The following is a 17321-nucleotide window of genomic DNA, read 5'->3' on the forward strand; positions in this document are numbered from 1 at the left end:
CCCAGAAGGGCACAAATTTTCACCAAGGTCACGCCTGGAGGTATGAGCTCACCACACAACAGAAAGTCACAGATGAAGGGGAGGCTTTGGGGCTGAGGGGCCCTTGTCAAATCACAGAGCAGGTGTCCGGGCAGGCTTGGAAAGGGAGGTCTCTGAGGAAGAGGAGGGATCTGGTTAGAGGTCGAAGGGAGGCCTGGGGCTCTCAGGACGGGATGGCCTTGCCTGACCCAATCAGCTGGCAGTGGGAGAGAGAGCAGAGAGAACAGTGGAGAGAGAGGAGGGAGACAGGTGGTAAGGCAAGAGCAGCCAGGCCATGGCACTGGTGGGCAGGGCGGAGGTGGGAAGCAGCAGGAGGTGGGCACATGAGTGAGCTTTCTGGAAAAGGCCATGGACAGGAAGGGGAAGGAAGATGGGAGGAGGAGCTGGAGTGGGTGACCAGAGCTTCCGTGGAGTCGGGGTGGAGGCTGGAGAGGGCCTCCCCTGCCACTCACACCACCTCTCACACAGCACCCAGGCAGCACAGCCACAGTCCTGACACAAGCCTGGCCCTCTCAGACTTCCCTCCTCCCTGACGGCCCTGCCTTTGGACCCACGGGCCAGGGCCAGCACTAGCCTGGGAGGCTCATGTGGCAGCCAGAAGGCCTGATGGAGAAAGACAGGAGGAAGAACCCTGCTTGAACCAGGAGCACGCAGCTAAAACGGGTGGCTGGAGGGGGCGCTGGAGGCCCCTCGGGTACTCACAAACCCCAGGAGTCCTCTGAGGGGACCCTGGGGAGCGAGGGCCGGCAGGCGGCCATAAACTCAAAAATCTAAGAGGGGAGTCTCGGCTGGTCGGGGGGCTGCAGGTCATGGAGGCGAGGCAGGACCCTCCCTGCTGGAGAAAAGCAGAAGAAGGGGAGAGTCAGAGGCCAGCGAAGAGCGGCAGGTGGGGCCCTGGGCCAACTCTGAGGCCTGGCTGGGCTGAACTCAGAGTAGCTGACCTGTCCTGGCTAAGGGGCCTCATCCGGGGCTGAGGATCCCACCTTCAGCCAGTAGCAGGTGTGACAATGCCCAGGAGGGAGGCAGGAGGCCTGCACGTCCCTGCCTCGCCTGGGCTGATGGGTGCAGAGGATTCTCAGGCTTTGAGGTCATCAAGCAACCAAAGGCTTCACCCCCGGCCACTCTCAACTGCACACCCAAGGGACGAGGTGACCCCCGGCATGTCACCCTGGCCTGTGCTGGGGCTCCCAGGCTGGGGGCAGGATACCACCCTGCCCCCAGCAGCACAGCTCTGATTGGGGCAGGTGTGGCACACCCAGGAGGAAGTTCAAAGGCTTCTGGCTGTCCCACAACAACACCCCCCAAGTTCCCAGCCCCTACACCATCAACCACAAGCCCCTGGCCTCTCTGACAGCTCCAGAGGGCACCCACATCTGCCAGTGGTGCGGATCCTGTCTAGAGAACCCCCAGGCTCAGCCACGGAGGCCCTGGGCAGCGACACTGAGTCCCGAGGCTGCCTGGGAAGGGAGAGGAGAGAGCCAGCTGGCCCAAGGAAAGAAATAGGAATGAGGGAGTCTGGCGCTGCAGTAGGGAAAGGGAAGGGCCTGAGGTCCCAGGGGCACCCCCCAGTGTGGGGCTGGTGCAGTGCAGCAGATGCAGTCCTGAGGCAGGCAGAGTGTCAGGTACCTACCTTGGCTGACGCTCCTCAGGGGCCACTGAGAGGGATTCTGAAAGACAGCTCGGGAGCCTCCCGGAGTTTTGTCTGCTCAGGAAGACTGAGGAAGGCCCACCTGTGGGCTGTGGTTGGGGTGGGGGAGGGCTGGGGGTAGTCATGATGCCACTGTGTGGGGGGGGCACGTAGACAACCTCTCCCCAATTGGGTGGGCTCAGAAATCCTCATGGGGGATGGAGGGCATTGGCATCACAGGGGTTGGCGGGCGCTGGCAACCTCATGGGTCGGGGGACAGAGGCACCCTCACGGGTCGGGGGCATGGGCACCATCACCAGGGCGGGCAGCAGCCACCCTCATGGGGTTGGTAGTTCAGGCACACTCATGGGGCTGGGGATGCTGGCACCCTCATGGGTCGGGGGGCACTGGCACCACATGTTGGGGCCCCTGCACCCTCAAGGGATCATGTGGTATTATGAGAAGGCCATGCCAAGATGGCTGCTGGCAAGAAAGCATCAGTTACTCAGGAATTGCTTCAGAAACTCCCTGGGAAACCACCTGGCAATGGAGTCTGCCTGGCAACAGGCTGTGATTGGTCAGGGCATAAACCGCCCCTTGACAAGATTGGCTGCCTTGGCTATATAAACTGCTGCACCAACTGAAATAAACAAGTCTGCTGGCTGCTCACCTCTGGCCTGCTTTCACCCAACTCCCAGCATCTGTGTGGTGACTCTGCGCCTCTTGCCCCCACCACACTCCTCCTCTCAGAATGAATCCATAGCAACATCTGGCACCAACGTGACTGAGAGACAGTGTGTCGGACTCGGCGAGGTCCCCCCTTGATTTCAGCAAGTAGGCCCCTCGGTGTTTTGTGTGCTATTCGGTTCTGTGAGGGTGAGCACAGAACCCCCTCCTACGCCCCGTTCCTTGTCCTTGTCCTCGGTCTAAGTGACCCCAGGTTAGGCACACACTGCCCAGAAACCTAATGCCGCTTCGCGGCTCCTCCTTTTATTTTCAGTTCGCCTGGTGAATTCACATAAGGGACTGATCATCCCAGAATTTGGAACCAAGTCATCTACCCTCCCTTGAGAGAGTTGACGCTCCGGAGACACCATGTGGGCATACGGCCTTGACCTAACAAATCAAGGAAGTCCCTGCAGAGGACAACATATGACCTGATATACCACTGTCTGTCCGTCTAAAGTAGGGAACCCCTGCATAATGCCATCAACCACTGAGGTGCTAGGAATTTGTTTTGTTATGGCAGCAGTGCTGTGCGTGTCTTTCCTTTGGCTAGAGTTGGTGTGCCGTGCCACTCTTAAGCACTCAAACATGGGAAAGATACCCCCTCTCAGAAACCCACAGAGATGACCAAACATAATGAATCTGTGAGTGATGAGAGCCTGTCACTCCAGGTCCCTGTCTCACAGACATCAGTTGATGACTTAGGGAGAGAGCGCTCTGACAGTGAAAATGACGTGTCAGCAGACAACGCAGCAATGCCTGGTCAGACACCCCCCAGATACCCATGGGATGAACTTAGATGACCTTGAGGCAATAACCCATGTGAGGTCATCCCATCTGCACCCAGTGAGGATCCCCATGTTTGTGGCAGTCCCCAGGTACCCCAGGCTCCCAGAGCAGCTGCTAGACCCCATCCCATCTGCATGTTTGCCCTAAATGTAGGAGCAGATGTGGAATTCAGGCCCTGGATTCCAACACCCATAGAAAGGCTTTTGCTGACCAAGGGCCAAGGATATGCTTGTGTCTATCCAGAGAATGTGGGACAGCCCATTTGGGTACCAGCCAGAAACATCAAGCCTGCAACTGATAGTCAACCAGAACCAGCTGAACAAGACAGAGTCCACCTTGTTAGTGGATGCACCTGCTACCAATTGTCAAGCTGCTGCCCTATCATCCTACCCTCAGGAACTGCCCATAGCCACATCCACTACTGTTTTATATCCCCACTAGCTCTGGTCAGCCACTCAAATGGCCCACAGCCTGCATGTGGTTACCATTGTTCCTCATTCCTACCCCCATCTGAGCAAGCACTCCTATTGTCTCCCATTTTGAGCGCTGGTTAGTCAATGATGGGTAAGATCCCCTGGGGGACAACCTAAGACAGGCACAGCCATGAATGGAGACCACATGGAAATGGGGTCAACAATGGTATGGCCAAGAATCATGCCTCCCATTGCTCAAAAATAAACAAAAAGGGGGCAATGTGGTGGAACAAGAAGGCCATGCCAAGATGGCTGCTGGCAACGGAGCCTGCCTGGCAATAGACTGTGATTGGATGGCTTTGGAAACCACATGGCAATGGAGCCTGCCTGGCAACAGGCTGTGATTGGATGGCTTCCAAAACCACATGCAATGGAGTCTTCCTGGCAACAGGCTATTATTGGTTAGGGCATAAACCGCCCCTTGACTGGATTGGCTGCTTCGACTATATAAGCTGCTGTACCAACTGAAATAGATGAGTCTGCGGGCTGCTCGCCTCTCACCCGCTTTCACCCAACTCCTGGGATCTGTGTGGTGACTCCGCACCTCTTGCCCCCACCACGCTCCTCCTCTCAGAACGAATCCACAGTAACAATTAAGTTCGGGGGGAAGCAGGGGCTGCCTCAGAATGTGGATTAAAACTCGAGATTTGCACTCTGGCCCAGGGGCGCCTCTTTGAGGACAGCCAGGCCTGGATGCAGCTCCAGGAGCCCTGCAGGAACATACCTGCCAGAGAGAAGCTGCAGGGTGGCTCCTGTTAGTTACCTGATAACCCACCCTTGATTAGCTTGAAGGGTCTTACCCTGCTACTTCATTCCCCCATCCAAATTTTATCTTCTCTCCTTTATTCAGAAAGAAACTGCATTCTGCACCTGGATGTTGTTAACCAAGAATTCGTACTTAGCTTCCAGTCCAAGCCAGGTCTCCAGGTGCCACTTGGGGGATGCCTGACAAATGAACAGGTATCCACACCACATAAAAGAGATGTTCCAGTTACTGGTCTTACTTCTCTAACGATGAGGTGATTTGGGCCCCACGTGAATACTCATGAGCTTTGCACACACTGATACATAGACCAGCCCAGAGGTCCCCAAGGCCTGGATCCAGGAAGAGGATTCTCTCTAGTGCTTTGTACTTGGCTAGAGTTGAGGATGCCTGCACTCATTTCTGCCCACTCACACAGCCCCACACCCTGGGTGCCTAAGATCCATTCTCAGGCCTGCCTCACCACCACGGACCAGCATCAGGATATTCTGAGACTCCCCACAAAACCTCTGGAGGCTCTGAGAGTACACAGGGAGGGCAGGATGACTGAGCCAGAAGAGACTTTTGCCTATGGGGGCCTGAGGCTGCAGGAAATTGTTTTTTTTTTTCTCCCCCGGGCTATGGAGTAATGGAATCTAGGAGTAGAGATGCCCCTTGCAGCTCAGTGACTAGAGAACAACCTCTCTTTCATCCTTTCAAAAGGTCAGCACCTTCAAGACCAGAATGGGGTCATCCTGGCCCCCACTTTACATATGATCTCAGTGACAGCTCCAAGGCCAGCAGTCAGGCCTCTTGGAACCTGTCTGGGGCATGTAGGAAAAGAAGGGGCCTCTTGGGAGAGAACATGATGCCTTGGGCCACCTGGCCAGGTTTTCTGTGATATCCCCAGGACAATGGCAATCTCAAAAGCAAAAATAATCAGGCTTTGCAAAGAATGATGTTCATTTGGGAATGGTAGAGCAACACAATGGTTGAACATGTGTCATAATAGACTATGAGTGCACTCAAAGGGTCTGAAGGAGGGGGAGTTCTTAAAGGAAAACATAAGGAATGCTATACCAAATACCTTGAAACAACAATATTGGATCACAATGGATAATACCTAGGCTGAGTCCTTTACAATAGCTACTATTAGGCAACCAAGAGTTTAGCATCAGCTCCAGGGCTGCAGCAGGTTGGACATGACAGGAGCTGAGATGGCGCTATGGGACTCATGGTTGTTAGTGACCATACAGGAAGTGTCCCTAGAATGGTGGTAAATGCCCAATTAGGGTGAGCCCAAGAAAGAATGGCAGAAGCATGGACAAGAGTATACACACGAGTCCATGCTTCCTGCTGAAAAGAGAGTCAAGTGTTCACAAAGACATGTGATGCAGAGGTTTTGTCTCACAGATGAACATTGCATACGATGCTCAAACCATGCAAAGAGATTGATGCGAGACACTGGTAGAAAATCAACATACAAGGGACTTCAGAGTGCACTTACTTTAGAAATGAGAAATATCAACAAACAATTTCTCTTTGGTTTGTCTGTGCTTTGATGAGGGAAGATTGTCTTTCATCTGAGAGCCATTTTTCATTGTGTGGTATGCTGCAATTGCACCGAATTAAAATATTTTTCCTAGTTGTTTTCTTTCTCTGAAAATGTTCATCTTAAGGATGTATTTACAATAGGATTGCATTTTGGGACTGGTACTGTGGTGCAGTGGGTTAAACCACTGCTTGAGGTGCTTGCAGCACATACAGGTGCCAGTTTGAGTCCTGGCCACTCCACTTCCAATTCAGCTCCCTGCTAACGTACCTGGGGTAGTAGCAGAAGTGCTTGGGCCCCTGCACCCATGTGGGAGACCTGGAAGAAGCTCCCAGCTCCTGGCTTTGGTCTGGCCCAGCTTTGGCCATTGCAGCCATCTGGGCAGTGAAGTAGAAGACACCTCTCTCTCTCTCTCTCTCTCTCTCTCTCTCTCTCTCTCTCTCTCTCCCCTCTCTCTCTATTCCTCTAACTCTATCTTGCAAATAAAGTAAATAAATCATCTTAAAAGATATTGCATGTTATATACCTTATTACCATCAGATAGCTGAATAATTTTGGGGCTCCTAAGCTTACTGGGGATGCATTAAAGACCTGAATTTAAGGCCTACAACTAAATTTGCTAGGAGATAATATAGGGGAAACACTTCAAGGCATTGGTGTAGATGGTGACTTCTTGGTTAAGGTCTCCAAGGCATAGACAACAAAAGCAAAACTAGACAAATGGTATTATATCAAAACTCAGAAGCTTCTGCATGTCAAAGGAAAACATAGAGTGAAGAGACATCCAACAGAAAGTGCAAAAATACTTGTGAGCTACTCATCTGATAAGGGGTTAACATTCAGAATATATCAGCAACATAAAAAACTCAACAACAAACAACCAGTCGAGTTAAGAAATGGGGAAAGGACCTCAGAAGACAGTTCTCTAAAGAAGAAATGCAAATGGCTAACAAATATGGTGAGGGAATTCTTAGGGGATAATAATGTAAACCAACCCAAGCATTTGGTATATGGTTGTCCTTGAATTCAGAACATGGCCATCAGGAGGTAATTAGTTCTGACCAAATGATACTGCATTATTGGTTTTGTAATAATCGTCAAATATCATCAGTTTCTCATAGTGGATTCCAAAACATTTGGAGAGGCTTATTATTTTTTAGACATTTGGGAAAGGAAGGAGAGACTGTTCAGTGATCAGAAAGGTGTTCTTTAGAACCACCACAAGAGAGCAGTAAGATGTAGGCTTTAATATCTGCACCCCTGTTTCTCAGAGGCTTGGGAATATGTTTATTCCACCTTTCTTGTGTTAGTGTCTCCTTTTCTTCATTTTAAAATTCTCAAACATCTTAATAGAGATAAATTTACTTTCTCTGGAACCTTCTGATTGTGCATCTGTGTCTGTGTCTGTGTGCACATGTGCACGAGTATATGTTAGTGTTCACACGCATGCACTGTGATGTGTGTGCTTGTCTAACATATGTATACATCTCTGTTAGTGTTGCTATTGTATATCTTCATGTGTACCTTCATCTGTGTGTACTATGTAAGTGTGTGAAGGTTAAGTGTATGAGTGTGTGTGTACCTTTATGAAATATATGTTTGTGTATACCCACTCACATCAAATACTATGCACATGTATGTGTGTGTGTGTGTGTTAGATGTGCACTGTGGTGTGTCCATTTGTGTGGCTCAGGCCTATTCAAGTGTGGGCTAGGGTATGTGACATATGTGTGCCTGTGTTCATGTTTGTGGGATTTTGTTGGATGGGCAGGGAGATTTCAAATAGCATTTATATGTGTGTGTAATGACAAGGAACTAAACCAACTGCCCTCTTTTTAAAAGATTTATTCATTTATTTGAAAGTCAGAGTTACACAGGGAGAGGAGAGGCAGAGAGAGGGGGAGAGAGGTCTTCCATCTGATGGCTCATTCCCCAATTGGCCACAACAGCCAGAGCTGTGCCAATCTGAAGCCAGGAACCAGGAGCTTCCTCCATGATTCCCATGTGGGTGCAGGGACCCAAGGACTTGGGCCATATTCCACTGCTTTCCCAGGCCATAGCAGAGAGCTGGATTGGAAGTGGAGCAGCCAGGTCTTGAACCAGCACCCATATGGGATGCCAGTGCTTCAGGTCACATTGCTGTGCCACAGTGCCGGTCCTACAAACTGTCCGTAGAACTTTATTCCCAATTGAACACCTCACTCTGGCAGTATGCTGTCTGCACTCTCTGGAGAGATCAGAGGAAACCCTTTGACTCCCAAGTTGAGACCACTACTCTGTGTTTCTCTGTCCTGCACAACAGTTACATTCACTGGATTGTGTGGGGGCCATCGTAAGCCTATTTGTTCTGTGTAGAAGCTCTGAGTCTAAAGAGCACTTTAGTATTTATTTCTATCACCACACAGTCTTACTTTCTCTGATATTTGACCATTTCATCTCTAATGATTGACTTTCTTAGGAAAATACAGGTGTCAACTATCCTCTCAAATAATCTGTTTCTAATATGACCATTTTCTTGGCTTCAGCAGATTCTTTTGAAGTAAAACTTGTTAGCTTATCTTCCTAAAGCTTATTTATGCCCGCCTTTATTTTAAACTCTGTATTCCTTTGCAAAAATGCCAGAGGAACCTTCACAAGCTCTGTTTTCTTAAAAAGAATTGATTACTTGCTTTTGAGGTTTGTCTTGAAATGGTGTTCTCTGATCTTAGTGCCTGATATGTAGTCATTTTTCATGTTTTCCCACCTAGCATTTTCTTTTTATTTATTTATTTTTTGAAAATAACACACAGAGAGAAGGAGAGGCAGAGGTCTTCCATCCACTGGTTCATTCCCCAATTGGCTGCCATGGCTGGAGCTGCATCGATCCGAAGCCAGGAGCCAGGAGCTTCTTCTGAGTCTCCCACGTGGGTGCAGGGCTCCAAAGACTTGGACCATCTTCTACTGCTTTCCAAGGCAATAGCAAAGAGCTGGATTGGAAGTGGAGCAGCCTGGACTCAAACCGTCACCCATATGGGATGCCGGCACTGCTGGCAGCAGCTTTACCTGCTACACCATGATGCCAGCACCCCCACCTAGCGTTTTCTAACTTCATAGCATTCTGAAAGAGCAATGACTTTGCAAGCAGGGTAGCCCAAGATCAAACCAGGGGCCAAGTCAAATCACTTGGCCTTTACAGTAGTGGCATTGGCTATAGCCTGAACACTAAGTTATATAGTAGATTACCCATAAACTCCTACTGATTTTCATTTAAATTTTATGAAGGAAATGTTTTAAAAACAGTTTCTCAGACAAATTATAGTTGAAAGATGTTCATGTATGGTGGAATGAGAAGGCCATGCCAAAATGGCCACTGGCAAGCAAGCATCAGTTACTCAGCAGTGGCTTAGGAAACCCCCTGGGAACCCCCCGGCAACAGAGCATGACTGGCAACAGGCTGTGATTGGATGGCTTTGGATACTTCCTGGCAACAGGCTGTGATTGGTTAGGGCATAAACCACCCCTTAACCAGATAGGCTTTCTTGGCAATTTAAGCTGCTGTTGCAACTGAAATAGACGAGTCTGTGGGCTGCTCGCCTCTGGCCTGCTTTCACCTGACTCCCGGGGTCTGTGTGCTGACTCCACGCCTCTTGCCCCCACCATGCTCCTCCTCTCAGAATGAATCCACAGCAACAAATGTAGCTGATTTCCTGCATAAGAGTCAGAAAATATTAATTCTACATTATTCAAAATGGAGAACTTTATGCTTCAAAAGAACTCTAAAGCTACTGACCTAAAAATATGAGGGGCTCTTCAAAAATTCATAGAAAGTACATATTTTGAAAAAACTATGCATGGAGTTGAAACAGTTTTGCATCAAAAGATACATATCTTAATTTTATTTTTCCACAATTTTTGAAGCCCCCTTGTATACAGACTCTATAAATATTTCTATCAACACTTTTTATCCTACATAATGTTCAGTACTTGTTGACATCACAAGAAACAAGATTTGGGTGAGAAGACATTGCTCAAATAACCGAATCTTCAAAAAATTCCAAAGATTTTCAAATTATATCACTCCGAAGATGGATAGACATTTAAGCTATTTTGTAATTACATTCAATAAAAACACAAGCTATTGCTTTGCAAGATTATGTTTATCAGTTGACAGTATCAAATCAGCGTCAGCATAGGCATTTGGTTCAGTGGCTACACTGCCTCTTGTGACACCTGCATTGCCTACCAGAGCGCCTGGGTTGAAGTCCTGTCTCTGCTCCTAATTCCAGCTTCCAGCTAATGCAGACTCTCAGAAGGGATCCAATACTTGGGTGTGGGAGACCTGGATTGAACTTCCAGCTCCTGGCTTTGGCTTGGCCGAAGCCTGTCTGTTGCAGGCGCTTGGTGCATGAACCAGTGCATGAGAGTTCTGTCTGTCAGTCTTGCTGCCCCTCAAAAAAAATCTGCAAAACAATATAAAAAAACAGAAGCAAAATCAAGAGTTGGAAATGTGAATTCATCAGGAGGACACCTTCCCAACAAATTGATTTGTGCTTCCTGATCTGTGGTTATTCTCTCCATTCTTCCCATCCCCATTCAAGCTATGTCAGTGAACACTTCCCCCACTGTGAGACTAATCCATCCTTGATCCCAGTCCCTTCTTATGCTACTTTTTACCCTATAGTTAATCTGGCAGTGAGATCTCACCTATCTGAAATATGGCTTTTCAGAACTCAGTTCAAGTTCACTGATGTCTAAATCAAGTTCTTGTATACAGTTTTATACTCTGAAGATAAACACAATAATAATTCTCTACCCTATACTTATGTGGTTATAAGTCCTTAGGGTAACCACAAAAAACTAGAATATCTATAAATTTTAATTAATTATCTAACTTAGCTGCTTAAGAAATACTCAAATGTGAAAACAAGCCAAATACTTAAATCCTAAAAAAAGAAATTATGACAACAGTTGTCATGAGGGAAACGGGGCCAGTGCTGTGGTGTAGCAGGTAAAGCTGCTGCCTGCAGTGCCAGAATCCCATATGGGCTCCGGTTCAAGTTCCAGCTGCTCCACTTCCAATCCAGCTCTCTGCTGTGGCCTTGGAAAGCGCTGAAGGATGGCCCAAGTCCTTGGGCCCCTGTACCCACATGGGAGACCCAGAATATGCTTCTGGCTCCTGGCTTCAGATCAGCACAGCTCCAGCCCTTGCAGCCAACTGGGGAGTGAACCAGTGGATGAAAGACCTCTCTCTCTCTCTCTCTCTCTCTCTCTCTCTGTGTGTGTGTGTGTGTGTGTGTGTGTAATTCTGCCTTTCAAATAAATAAATAAATAAGTCTCTTTAAAAAAATAGGGGGGCAGCACTGTGGCGTAGCAGGTAAAGCCACCGCCTGCAGTGCTGGCATCCCATACGGGCACCCGTTGGAGTCTTGGATGCTCCACTTTTGATCCAGTTCTCAGTTATGGCCTGGGGAAGCAGTAGAAGATAACCCAAGTCCTTGGGCCCTCACACTCATGTGGGAGACCTGGAGGAAGCTCCTGGCTCCTGGCTTCAGATAGACTCAGCTCCAGCCATTGTAGCCATCTGGGGAGTGAACCAGCAGATTGAAAACTCTCTCTCTCTCTCTCTCTCTCTCTCTCTGCCTTTCAAATAAATAAATAAATAAATAAACCTTTTAAAAACAGGAATATCAGAATGTGTATCTATAAACAGCTAAAATCTTTTTTTAAGATTATTTATTTGAAAGAGTTACACAGAGAGGGAAGGAGGCAGAGACAGAGAGGTCTTCCATCCGCATCTTCTACTGCTTTCCTAGGCTGTAGCAGAGAGCTGGATTGAAGTGGAGCAGCCAGGTCTCGAACCGGCACCTATATGGGATGCTGGCACTACAGGCAGCGGTTTTACCCACTATGCCACTGTACCTGGCCCATTGCTAAAATCTTTTAAAAGAAACAGTAGCAGTTGCAATAAGAACTTGCATTCATCACTGTCCCACCCTCCCTGTAGATTTGAGAAGGAAATTGCTTTTGAAAACAATCATGTCAACACCATGCAGGAAAAACAGAGACCATCCAACTTTATTTAATACAGTAAGCCCACCAAGTCCAGTGCAGCCACCTGCCAAACCAATCAACCTTGTAGGATGTCACTATGCAGACATGATAGAGTAATACTGGAAGCCACACAGGGAACATCAAGTTAGTTTCAGAGATCAGATATCACACCATATTACAGGTCATCATGTGGACCTAAAAGTCAGTATTACAGGTCACTGTCCAGGCCTCATACTAGTTTCAGTGGCCAACTTTTTTTTTTTTTTGACAGACAGAGTTAGTGAGAGAGAGAGACAGAGAGAAAGGTCTTCCTTCCATTGGTTCACCCCACAAATGGCCGCTATGGCCAGCACTGCGCCGATCCGAAGCCAGGAGCCAGGCACCTCCTCCTGGTCTCCCATGCAGGTGCAGGGCCCAAGCACTTGGGCCATCCTCCACTGCCTTCCTGGGCCACAGCAGAGAGCTGGACTGGAAGAGGAGCAACTGGGACTAGTATCCAGCGCCCCAACTAGGACTAGAACCCGGGGTGCCAGCGCCACAGGTGGAGGATTAGTCTAGTGAGCCACGGCGCCGGCCATGGATATCTTATTGGTAGATATCTTGTGCTTTAGGTGGAATTTCTCCCCCTGTCCCCCAAGACCTTTCTGTGTCCAGCACTCTGAAGACCTGTCAGCCAGAGATTGGAAGCATTTTACAGAGTGCAGATCTGAGATTTCATCCTTGCTGGGGACCTGGCGCACTTCTCACACCCTTGATGGCTACAGCCAGAAGAGGCAGGCTCGCGCGCCCTCTGGTGGCTTCTAGGACTCGGCACAGGACTCGCGGCCGTTCGCCACAGACTACACCTCCCAGTGGTCCCCACGGGCATCCTGCGTCAGAGGACCGCGTCTCCCAGAACACCCCACGGGCTCTGGACTCAGACTCCATTTCCTAGGGTCCCGTGGGCGCCCGCCTCAGACTCCATCTCCCAGAGCCCCGTGGGCGCCCGCCTCAGACTCCATCTCCCAGAGCCCCGTGGGCGCCCGCCTCAGACTCCATCTCCAAGAGCCCCATGGGCGCCTGCCTCAGACTCCATCTCCAAGAGCCCCATGGGCGCCTGCCTCAGACTCCATCTCCAAGAGCCCCATGGGCGCCTGCCTCAGACTCCATCTCCCGGAGCCCCAGGGGCGCCTGCCTCAGACTGCATCTCCCGGAGCCCCGCGGACAGCCGACTTCCGAGTACTCCTCTCACGGAGGGCCCTGCGGGGGTGCCCTCTTTGAGGAGCCCGTCTTCCGTCTTCCAGAGCACTCTGCGCAAATCCCTAAGACCCCATCTCCAAGAGCCCCATGGGCGCCTCAGACTCGAACTCCCAGAGCCAGCGAGCGACAAGCCTCAAAGGACTCCATCTCCCAGTGGTCCCCGCGGGTGTCACGCATCAGAGGACCCCGTCTCCCAGAACACCTCACGGGCTCTGGACTCAGACTCCATTTCCCAGAGCCCCGTGGGCACCTCAGACTCCATTTCCCAGAGCCCGGTGGGCACCCGCCTCAGACTTCACCTCCCAGAGCCCCGTGGGCACCCGCCTCAGACTGCATCTCCCAGAGCCACATGGGCGCCTGCCTCAGACTGCATCTCCCAGAGCCCCGTGGGCGCCTGCCTCAGACTCCATCTCCCAGAGCCCCGTGGGTGTCCAGCTTCCTAGGGCTCCGTCTCACGGAGGGCCCTGCTGGGCTGCCCTCTTTGAGGACCCCAGCTTCCAGACCCCCTGAGCATGAAACCCTCAGAAAGCCATCTGCGAAAGCCCCGCGGGCGCCCCCCGCGACTCCAACTACCAGAGCCCAGCCAGCGACAAGCCTCGGAGGACTCCATCTCCCAGGGGTCCCCGCGGGCATCATACGTCAGAGGACCGCGTCTCCCAGAATGCACGGTGGTCTCCCGCTTCAGACTCCATCTCCCAGAGGTCCCCGCTCTCACTGTGCGTCAGAGGGCCACGTCTTCCAGAACACCTCGCGGGCGCTCATCTCAGACTAACTTTCCAGGGTCCTGTGAGCGCCTGCCTCAGACGCCATCTCCCAGAGTTCCTAGCAGGATGCTCACGTCAGAGGACCGCTTCTCCCAGAACACCTTGCAGGCGCTCGCCTCAGACTCCATCTCCAGCGGCAAGCTTCAAAGGACTCCATCTCCCTGCGTTCCCCGAGGGCGCACACACACACACACACACACGCGTTATCCTCAGAACGATGGAGCCCTAGAGTGTGGAGTGCAGAGCACGACAGGACATCTGTCACAGATGCGTGGAAACTCACGACGCGTGGTGGGAGACGGCGCTTGTGTGGAATCCACAGGCCGGAATGAAAGTGGAATGCACACGAGCAGTGCACCGTCCTTCTTACAGGGCCAACAGAGGCTTCGGGCGTCAGGCGTTGCGGCACAGCGGCTTAAGTGGCTGCCTGCAATGCCGGCATTCCCTGTGGGCGCTGCTTAGATCAAGCTACTGCACTCCCAATCCAGTTCCCCGCTGATGTGCCTGGGAAAGCCTTGGGTGGCGTCCAGAGTCTTGCACCCGTGCCACGCCCATGAACGGCACTGGGGGAGTTCCAGGCTCCTGGCTTCAGCTTGGCCCACCCCACCATTGTCGCCATTTGGGGAATGGAAGATCTGTCTCTCCCTCTGTCACTGTAGCTCAAGAAAGAAAGAGAGAGGGAGGGAGGGAGGGAAGGAAGGAAGCGAAAAAAAATGTAAAAAGAAAAAGAGAAAAGGAGTCTGAGGGAGCCCGTTTCACCGTCCCGCCATTCAAGGCCACAGCTGCAGACCCATCAGTGAAGAGCAGGTCTGCACCAGAAATCTCCAGAGCTTCAATCTTTGTCTACTGTCCAGGACCACGGGCAATAAATTACTGTTGTGATCTACTTCCTGAAAACCCATAACCCCAGGCCCATTGTGAGGAAAGTCAGAAAAGAGAAACTCATGGCATAGAGCTGGAGACCTAGAAGCCATGAGCGATTTTCTAGTAAAAATACATAAAAGTTGGGGCCAGTGCTGTGGTGTAGTGGGTTAAACCACAACCTGTAGTACCAGCATCCCATATAGGCATCGGGTAAGTCTCTCCCTGGTACTCTGACACCATCAGAAGCACATGTCCTGCCTCTCCAGTCTATGCATATCCTGGAGCCTGTGTGAAGTGGCACAGACCCTAAATGCCTCCCTTCCACTTTTATCTTCACTCATTTCCCAGCGTGCAATCTTTTCCCTGAGACCATGGATTGCAGGGGACACAGTGCACATCTGCGCTGGGAGATAAGTAGGAAGTGAGAGAAGCCTGGAAGGGGATTCCCTGAATCTGAGATCCCCAGAGGCAATCCCCAGCTCTGCCCTCCACTGCCTTCCTCTACAGTGGAGACTCCCTGGGTTCCTAAAGCCACGGGACAGGTGTGGAGAGTCCTCCCCTTTGTGGTGCATCCTGCAGAGCAGTGCAGTCGTGCACATTTATGTCGCAGCAAAACTGAGTTCCCATCTCCATGGAGAACCTTAGGAAAGGTCATGTGGGGTGAGCTCCTGTTTCTATGTCAGCTTTGCAACACTGAATGTAAAAATGGTCACTGGAAAACCCAGGAAGCTTGCTTATTGTGAGAGTTGAAGGATCAAATTCCACTCCATATTAACTGTAAATTTCAAGATTTAGAGGTGACTTTTTCTTTTTTAGTTTTCTTAAAGATTTTAAAATTTATATGAGAGTTACAGAGAAAGACAGAGAGGTCTTAGATCTACTGGCCCAGTCCCCAAAAGGCTACAATGGCCCAGACTGGTCCAGGCCAAAGTCAGGAGCCCAGAGATCTTTCCCAAGTCTCCTGCATGTGTGCAGGGGACCAAGCACTTGAGTCGTCTGCCACTGTTTTTCCAGGCAAATTAGCCCAGAGCTGGACTGGAGGTGAAACTGTCAGGTCCTGGACTTGTGCCCATACTGGATGCCAGCGTCACAGACGGCAGCTTAACCTGCTATACCACAATGTCAGCCCAAAGTAGTTTTATTTTTGAACATTGCCTTGGTTAATGAATTAATAAATCTATTCATCCTTGATTCTTCCAGTCATTTCTTTATTCTCTGTGAATTTGCATTTGCTCTTTGGGATACCAACCCTTCTGCATTATTGACTGCAAACATTATATGAGGTTCCCTCTGTCATTCATGAAGGGATGAAAGCATAAACTCATTTTAATGTGAACCTAAGGAGATCATTTTAACATTAGAGACAGATAATCTTTTTTTTTTACAGGCAGAGTGGACAGTGAGAGAGAGAGACAGAGAGAAAGGTCTTCCTTTGCCATTGGTTCACCCTGCAATGGCCGCCGTGAACGGTGCACCGCGCTGATCCGATGGCAGGAGCCAGGAGCCAGGTGCTTCTCCTGGTCTCCCATGGGGTGCAGGGCCCAAGCACCTGGGCCATCCTCCACTGCACTCCCTGGCCACAGCAGAGAGCTGTCCTGGAAGAGGGGCAACCAGGACAGAATCCGGCACCCCAACTGGGACTAGAACCCGGTGTGCCAGCGCCACTAGGCAGAGGATTAGCCTAGTGAGCCGTGGCGCCGGCCGAGATAGATAATCTTGAGGTAGTTTCCTTTTTCCCTTCATTTGCTCGATTTTATTTATTTCCCCACCTCTCTGGTGTAAGCATGGTTTTAATAGCACAAGTTCCCATTAGTTGTGTTTCCAGAGTGGCCATGAGAAGCCGCTCAGATGTAGTCAGCTGACGCCTAGTAATAGTTCTGCAGTATAAAGCATAAGCACATCAGAGCACTGTGTTGGTTTCTGATTTTCAGACTGCTTTTTCCTTTGCTTTTTGTAAACATCACAACTTGAATCTCAGTCCATTGCTGTGGATAGACGTTAAACCATGTGTTGTAGAAAATAGGGTGTGGAGGGAGAGTTTCTGGGGGATGTTCCATCTCTGTCTGGCTTCTTGGTGATTTGGACCTGGGTCAGTGATAAATTCATGCTTCTCTCTGGTCTGCTTTGCCTTCTAGGAGTCCAACTGTATATTATTCTAGCTATTTGTTCCTCCAGGTTATTGCTTTGCAGGTTCCTTTGAATGCCTGTTATAATTCAGGCCTATTTTTGGTTAGGAACAGCAGCAGTGGAGATGAATGTATGTGTTACTGTTGTCCCGCTAAGCAGCCTGGACTAGAGCCGATAGGTTTACTTGACAGTGTGAACTTCCCTTAGTGTCCCTGGAAGCAGCCTCGCCCACTGCGTGCAGGCAACAAGGTAGCAGGACAGAGGCACAGCAAACAATGCCATGGAAATTTACTGTTGCAGGGAGCTAGGCCATGCTGCATTGGCTTCTGCATTGGCAGTGCTTAGCCTC

This window comes from Oryctolagus cuniculus, chromosome 19 (genome assembly GCF_051225735.1).
Source record: "Oryctolagus cuniculus isolate XC-2025 breed Fujian yellow rabbit chromosome 19, ASM5122573v1, whole genome shotgun sequence".
NCBI lineage: Eukaryota > Metazoa > Chordata > Mammalia > Lagomorpha > Leporidae > Oryctolagus > Oryctolagus cuniculus.